The 7770-nt window shown below is 38.3% G+C and overlaps 1 non-coding gene across 1 annotated transcript; it reads left to right on the top strand.

The window, feature by feature from the left end:
* The first annotated feature begins 3582 nt into the window (after window positions 1-3582).
* On the top strand, window positions 3583-3708 carry LOC128566198 (small nucleolar RNA SNORA69). The gene has a single exon (XR_008374486.1). It is a non-coding gene; the product is annotated as a small nucleolar RNA SNORA69 (small nucleolar RNA).
* Window positions 3709-7770: the final 4062 nt, after the last annotated feature.

Below are 7770 nucleotides of genomic sequence, written 5' to 3'. Positions count from 1 at the left end.
ATTGGAACTCTTAATACTTCTGACCTTGAACCCAGTAATTTTTATATTATACCACACTGCAGACTAAAGAAACATGACGAATAAATGTGTCAACATATCTTAGAGACACGAGTTGGTAGTGGGTAGGAGATTCACACACATTCTGCTGCCTGAGGATAGGATTTGGCAATCAAGTGCATTTCTCCAAACATATCCTATGCTGTCACTGCTCCCGGTCTGAATCATGCACATTGTGGCTATTGGGAGAATATTTGAGCATACTCTTTCATATGCTATTTTAGCAACAGCAATTTGCTAATTATGAAGACAAAATTATCTTATTAGATCATAAGGAAATCTGCCTTTTGGTTTTGCCAGGCTTTTGTTTCTGCTGGTTAAAATCTTCTGGTGCTCCTTAGAAGAATTTACTTAGCCAAAATGTTTAATGTGTAAGAAAACTTAAAGACAAGTTTTCTTCTGGTGTTAGTCCAATTTTTTCTTTTCTTTTCTTTTTTCTTTTCATCCTCTACTCTTATCTACATCCGTAATATTTATTGTTGAAAATGTAATACTCTTTTCAAGGGTAAAATTGAACTTTAAAAGAAATAGATTTTATTTATTTTGGAGACAGAGTCTCACTCTGTCACTCTAGGTGTAGTGTTCTGGTATCATACATAGCTCAGTCACCTCAAACTCCTGGATTCAAGGGATCCACCTGCCTTAGTCTCTTGAGTACCTGAGACTACAGGCACCCGCCACAACATCTGGCTAGTTTTTCTCTTTTTAATAGAGACAGGGTCTCACTCTTGCTCAGGGTGGTCTCAAAACTCCTAAGCACAAGCAATCCTCCCGCCTCAGCCTCCCAGAGTGCTAGGATTATAAGCATGAGCCACCACACCTGCCTAAAAGAAATAAATTTATAACCTTACAACATAGGAGTCAACATTGTAAATAACAACAGATTGAAACATGTTAGAGATTAGGTTGTAAAAATGATAGAACATTTGAAGAAAAAAACGAGGCTTTCTAGAGAAATAGCTGGGGGTACTTTTCAATAGAATGTATGATCCAGTTTGAAGTTTGAGGTTAAAAGTCATATTTGGCTAGTTTGCCTTTCTTGAAACTCTAAGGAAAGGTCCTAAAGGATTAAAGGATCAAGTAACAGTTAATTTATTAACAATTAATTAATTGTATAAATTACAGAGAAGTCATTTAAACTAAGCTCAGACAACAAAATCCAGCAAAGTCTATCCTGAGAAAACATAAACATATTATCTGAGAAATTGCTGCTATATTTATAAACTAGGGTTAATGGACAAGTTCTGTCTTCTTGAGGAAACTGTCCAGATGTCTGGCTTCTATTGGCCAGATGGATATACAATGGGGTGAGGCATAGAAAAATAACCTGGTCCTGGAGATGAGGTCACATCTTTCTTTTTACTTTGCCCAAGAGAGTATAATATGTGACTATCCTAATGGATCTTTCTGTCTCTTGGAATTAGGCAAAGTTGAGAAAGACAGAAAACAGCAAATAATAGTGCCTTAAACCAGATATAAATTCATTTCTCTCTTACATAAATGAAGTCTGGAAGTAAGCAGTCCAGAGTTGGTGTGACAGTTTTTGTTTTTTCTAATTAAGTCTTTTGTACATAGATCATAAATACATTAATGCCAATTTCAGTGTGTTGATTATTTGTGCAAATTGGAGTGCTTATATCATACTAATCAACATAGCATGAGAGCTATGGTGTGACAGTTTTGCCGTCATCAAGGACACAGTTGCCTGTTGCTCTGCCGGCCTCAGTGCATGGCCTCTACCTAATGGCCCAGAATCACTGCCTGAGCTTCAGTCGTCATGTTTTATTTCCAGCTTAATTGAAGGAAACAGGGATGAAGATGGCGTACTGTCTCCCTTTAAGGAGTCTTCCAGGAAATCCCAAGGGGCAATTTTATTAACATCTCATTGATCAGAATTTAGTCACATACCTAATGGCAAGGAAACTATTTTTTTCCCTGTTGGTGTGGCTATAAGCCCCAAAGTCAAGATTCTTTTCAGGAAGGACAAGGGAGTAGATATTTGAGATTGTGTCTGATACAACTCTCCTCTTTCCACCACCATTTTCATTAGCAGGTGCCAACTGCTTAGACTTACGCTGTGTGAGTTTGCTTGAAATCTTCCCTGCCCCCATCTGAACTCAAATGTAAAGAAATTGCTGCTCCTCTGGTCCAGTAGAAGAGAAGTGAACTTGAGGAGTTTAATTTTTGCTCCTGTAACTTGCTGGGAAATGCATTTTAAGATGCTGTTCAGTACTATATGTAGGTTGTTCCTTGTGGAACTCTTAAAGAACTGAAACCTTCAGAAGAAAATTCTATGGCATCACCACTATATCCCTAAATACATAAGCCTAAATTTAAATGTTATCAAAAATGGCAGATGATCCAAATAACCATATTCCAAGCTGGTATGTGCTGTGATATTTTTCTAAGAAAAAATAGCTCAGGCAATTCAAAACAAGGGAACATCTCTAAGCATCCTATAATTTGTTTTCTAGCAAAAGATTATGGGACTACTAGTTGAAGCCAGAAGAAATCTGTATAAATCCAATCTTCACTTCAAAAAAATTCAAAGGAGAATAAAAGGTCTGTATCATGAAAAGTGCCAAAACAACAACAAGGAGTATAGTTCAGTATATGACTGAACTTAAAAAATCATTTTATAAAAATTTATTAAAGATAGTAGAGTGTGGTGGTTCATGCTTGTAATCATAGCACTGTATTGAGCTCAAGCAATGATTTTGGGCAATTAGGTAGAGTGAGACCCTGCCTCTACTAAAAATAGGAAAATTAGCTGGGTATTGTAGCAGGCACTTGTAGTGCCAGCTACTGGGGAGACTGAGGCAGGAAGATCACTTGAATCTAGGAGTTTGAGGTTGCTGTGAGGTAGGCTGAGGCTGTAGCCCTTCAGCCTGTGCAACAGAGTGAGAAACTGTCTCAAAAACAAAAAAAATTTGTCAAAGGAAGTATTAAATTACAATTTTCATCCTTACAAATAATAGTACCATTGTACGCTACCATCTCAGAACTGGGAATTTGGGAGTAAGAGTCATGGTTGTCCAGGAAGACAAAGTGAAAAGAGCATAGGCGTAGGACGCAGAAAACACCCATTTAAAGCTCAGCTCTGTCACTTACTGTCTGGGCCTTTGAGTAGATTACTTAACTTTTCTCAATCTCACTTTCTTCTCTGAGATTTGAGAATAGTGCCTACCTCTCAGGGTTGTTCTGAGGATTAAATGAGACAACATAAATACTGTGCTTGGCACAGAGAAGGTATTCAAAAACTGGATGTAATTATTATCAACGGTTTTGCTGTTTCCAGGATGGATTAAGTTCTAGACAATGCTTTGGGGAGTGCACATAAAGTAAGAGCAAGGCATATACATGTCTACTGCCTACTGTATGGTCCATCCGCCTGTTCTTAGCACTTTATTTAGCAAGATGAGTTTTTATTTATATTCCTTCAAGGTAGTTATCATTCTTATCGGCCCCCCTTTTACAATTCAGGAAACAATTCTCAACAAAAAGGTTGAGAAACGTGCCCCAGGTAAATCAGGTCATAATTATGCTTCATTTTGTGGAGTATAGCCATTATCTTGCTGAAAAATATCTGCGTTAATCATTTTTACTTTGTCTTTATGAGGATAAAATAGTGACAGAATGAACTAGACAATTCTGGGGGTGGGGTGGGGGCAGAAACCCATGCTAAACAAACAAAAAACCTGTCCAAGGTTACACAAGTGACAAAGCTGAGATGTGAATCCGAGCACTATCTCTCCAGAGTCTGTACTCTCACTGATAGATATCACTACAAATAACTTAGTTATTTAATCTGTGAATCATACATGAAAGAAAGAACTCTCTGACTTTCCGTGATTAACTTTTGGTGCAATAATAATAGCCGTCATAATGCCTGGCTATTTTTAGGGAAGAGGTCTTGCTCTGGCTCTGGCTGGTCTCAAATTCGTGAGCTCAGGCAATCCACCTGCCACAGCCTTTCAGAGTGCTAGGATTACAGGTGTGAGCTACTGTGCCCAGCCCTACTTTATATTTTTTGATGGAAAATATATTTGAACACTTTGAATACAATTACTTTTAAAAAATATCTTTTGGGTCATTGTGAATGAGTACAAGTGAAGGCCATGATAGAATTAAAAAATATAAAAGTGAAATTCAGAAAAGAAAAAGGTGAAGAGAAAATTTATCACAGTAGAAGAAAAAGACATAATTTTTTTCTGAAAGTTTGATAACTTGACATATGACTTAGATATTCAGACAAATGATGTTGTAGGTCTCTGTGTATCATCTGGTCTCACCACTACAATCTTAGGGGTGGCCTTTCAGGCAGAATTCAGTACAGTTGTCAAAGCAAGCCCTTTTTGGCCTGTCTAAAATAATATAAACTTTTGTCACAAATGGAGAAAAGTCACAACTAATAGCAAAAATATCAGCACATTTCTAAAATATGATTAACTTGAAAAAGATTACATGACAGAGCTAGGTGTTAAGCATTCTACAACTTTCTAGGGGGAAAAAAAGTCCACATGGAAAATCTCTATAATATGCTGAGAAATAAGGAATGAGTGCTAAGACAAATGATCTTCAAGGAAGAAAAGCAGATCAAGAAGCGTTTCTATTAATTGGTCAATAAATAAATGTGTAATGATATTCATGGCATATGCCCCTGCAAAAAAATGAGTTTGAAGAGAGGAGAGCCAACGTAAGTGAAAGATGTTGTCCTGCCACCAGGAATTTTACAATCTAATTGATCTAATTGCAGAGATAAACAATGCATCCTCCAAACAATTAGAGGATAGACACTAAAAGTTCAACAAGTATTATGGAAGATCAATGTAGAGAAAGACTAGTGTGATTTTGAATTATTCTGCACAGAGGCCTTCATAGAGGGTACTGGGATGAGTCTGATAATAATAATCCCTCAAATGCAGTTAGGAAGGGCCTTATAGGTTCAAGGAAATCACATGAACTATAAACTGTACTTTATTTTGGGGGGCAGAAGGGTTGCAGTTATCATTGTTGTTTAGCAGGCCCAGGCTGGGCTCGAACCTGCCACCCTCGATGCATGTGGCTGGCGCCCTACTCACTGAGCTACCGGTGTCAAGCCTGAAAACTGTATTTTAAAACAGACAAAATGCCAGAGGTGGAGAGAGGGAGATTGTTGTGCTCTCACCTAACAGGCACAATGTGAGGGTACATGGCACACCTCCTGGGTGAGGGGCACAACTACAACAGGGACTTTACCTAACAAATATAAACTGTGTAACCTAATTGTTTGTACCCACATATTAATCTGAAATTTAAAAAAATACAAAATGCCATCTGTCTCCTTCCTCCTCCATAGCAGCACTGTAAATGTTCCTAGTGTTATCTAGTCCTATTTTTTAAATCAATAATAAAACCGTGACTTGTGTGTATGTATACGTGTGTGAAGATCATTAAATTGAACCATTTTTTTCTGACTTTGTAAACAGCTGCGAGATAGATATCAGAGTCAGATAACTAGAAATTTACATCTCTTGTCCTATGTCCTTATATGAAAAGGCAACTGTGTGTAAATACTGTGAAGTCTTATGGATTGCACCACCACCAAATTTGGAGATGAACAATTTAAAGGATTTGAATATCAGCATCACTCTTCTGACCAACTCTTCAGATCCATTCCTCTCAGACAGCAAGAGAGATTTTTGCATAATGCAGTTTCTTTCCTAGTACACAAAGCATTCATTTCCTTGCTTTTCTTCTCATATCCTTTATCCTTCATAACACTTGTTGAACCTTCAAATTGATTGCTGGTAAAAAGCTAAATTGTAAGATAAGTCTTGATATGCGTCCACATTTCACCCCCAAATTTGATGGACTAATTCATCTACACATATAAGTCCACCAGACACTCCCAGCCCTTCCTAGGCAGATAAGGTCTCCCCACCACTGAGCAGAAAACAGGCAAATCCAATGAAATGAAGGCTGTGTAGAAGGCTGGAGCCAGGAGGAGATGAGTGAGGCATAGAGTACATAATTCAAGGAGGTCCTCATTCTTAGGTTTGTGAACATGTCTGCTGCATAATCCTGACAGTTAAGGTCCCCTTAGATTTTGTGCCCCAAGTGCCTTGCTGGCCTCACAAGAGTCATGTCCCTGGCCAACCATGTCCGTTCCTTTTTCATGAGCTCATTGGAAATAAATCACTCCTCACCTAGGGAGATTGAGTATGAGGACAAACAGAGACCAGGGCATGGTATTCTAGTGGATGTGTCTACAGGTGGAAAGAGGGGAGGGAAAAGGGCTCATTTCTTAAGAGGAGTCACAGGAGTGAAGTTTCTTGGCAAAACCATACAACCAGCAGAGACAGGACTTCTGATTTCCTATTCAAAAGAAGATATAATGCAGCTTAGAGTAATTAAACTCACCACAGCACTCTTAACCAGGTCTTTATTAGTACTATTATTATTGTTGTTTTGCCTTCATGACACTTTTAGGTGACTAATATATATATTCATATACAGTTGATAAAGCCATTAAAAATGAAGGCAGACAGTAACGTTGTATAGCCACTAGCCAAGGAACACCTAGAGCCACCAGAAGCTGTAAAAGAGCACTCTTCTCTAGAGCCTTTAAAGAGATTACATCCCTGCCAATCAATAACTTGATTTTGGACTTCTTATCTCTAGAACTGTGAGAGAATGAATTTCTATTGTTTTAAGCCACCAAACTTATGGTAATTTGTTACAGAAGTCCTAGGAAACTAATATATAGGGCAGATATATGCTTTTTCGAGCTCTGTATTAGCTAACTATTATCCCCAAACCTAGTGGCTTAAAACAATAGTATCTCAGCTGGGTGCAGTAGCAGTCATGTGTAGTCCAGCCAGCTGGTGGACAGCTTGAGCCACGGCGTTCGAGGCTGTAGTGAGCAATGATCACGCCTGTGAATAGCCACTGCATTCCAGCTTGGGAAACATAGGGAGACCTCTGTCTCTAAAACAAAACAAAGCAAAACAACCCAGTATCTTACATAGTTTCTGTAGTCCAGGAGTTTGGGAAGAGCTTAGCTGGGTGGTTCTGGCTCAGGAGCTCTCATGAAGTTGCAATCAAGAAGTTGGTCAGGGCTTCTCAAGACTTGACTGTGTGTTGGAAAATCTGCTTCCAAGGTGGCTCATTCACAAGGCTGGCAAGTTAGTGCATGGTATTGGCAGCAAGCCTGAGTTCTTTGCCATGTGGACCTTTCCCTTGGACTGTGTGAGTGTTCTCATATCTTGGTGGCTGATTTCTGCCAAAGTGAGTGAGCCAAGAAAGAGCAAAGTGGAAACTGCAATATCTTTTATCCTCAAAAGTCACATGTTCTCAATTCCTCAGTATTTGACTGTTTGCACAGGCCATTCCTATGGGTTGTAGGAAGGGGCTAGACAAAGGCATGAATACTAGGAGGTGAAAACCATTGAGGTCCATCTTGGAGACTGGCTAGCACAAATCTGAAAAATTTCAGAGTATTTCTGAAGCTAGAACATTTTTTGTACAGTCACCTGAACAATTTATATCTGGAGCCATAATATGAAACAATATAAAATACTCTTTAGAGTAATGAATTTGAGTTAATACAAGTTATTCAAATATTTAATTCTGTTTACTTTTATACTTTACATTGAACCATATGAAATGTGCTATTTTTGTGGCTACAAAAATTAATATCAGCAATCTTATAATTGTTTTCGACCTACTAGT

Source organism: Nycticebus coucang, chromosome 14 (genome assembly GCF_027406575.1).
Source record: "Nycticebus coucang isolate mNycCou1 chromosome 14, mNycCou1.pri, whole genome shotgun sequence".
NCBI lineage: Eukaryota > Metazoa > Chordata > Mammalia > Primates > Lorisidae > Nycticebus > Nycticebus coucang.
Note: the sequence above shows the minus strand (reverse complement) of the source record. Positions and strands in the feature narration are given on the sequence as shown.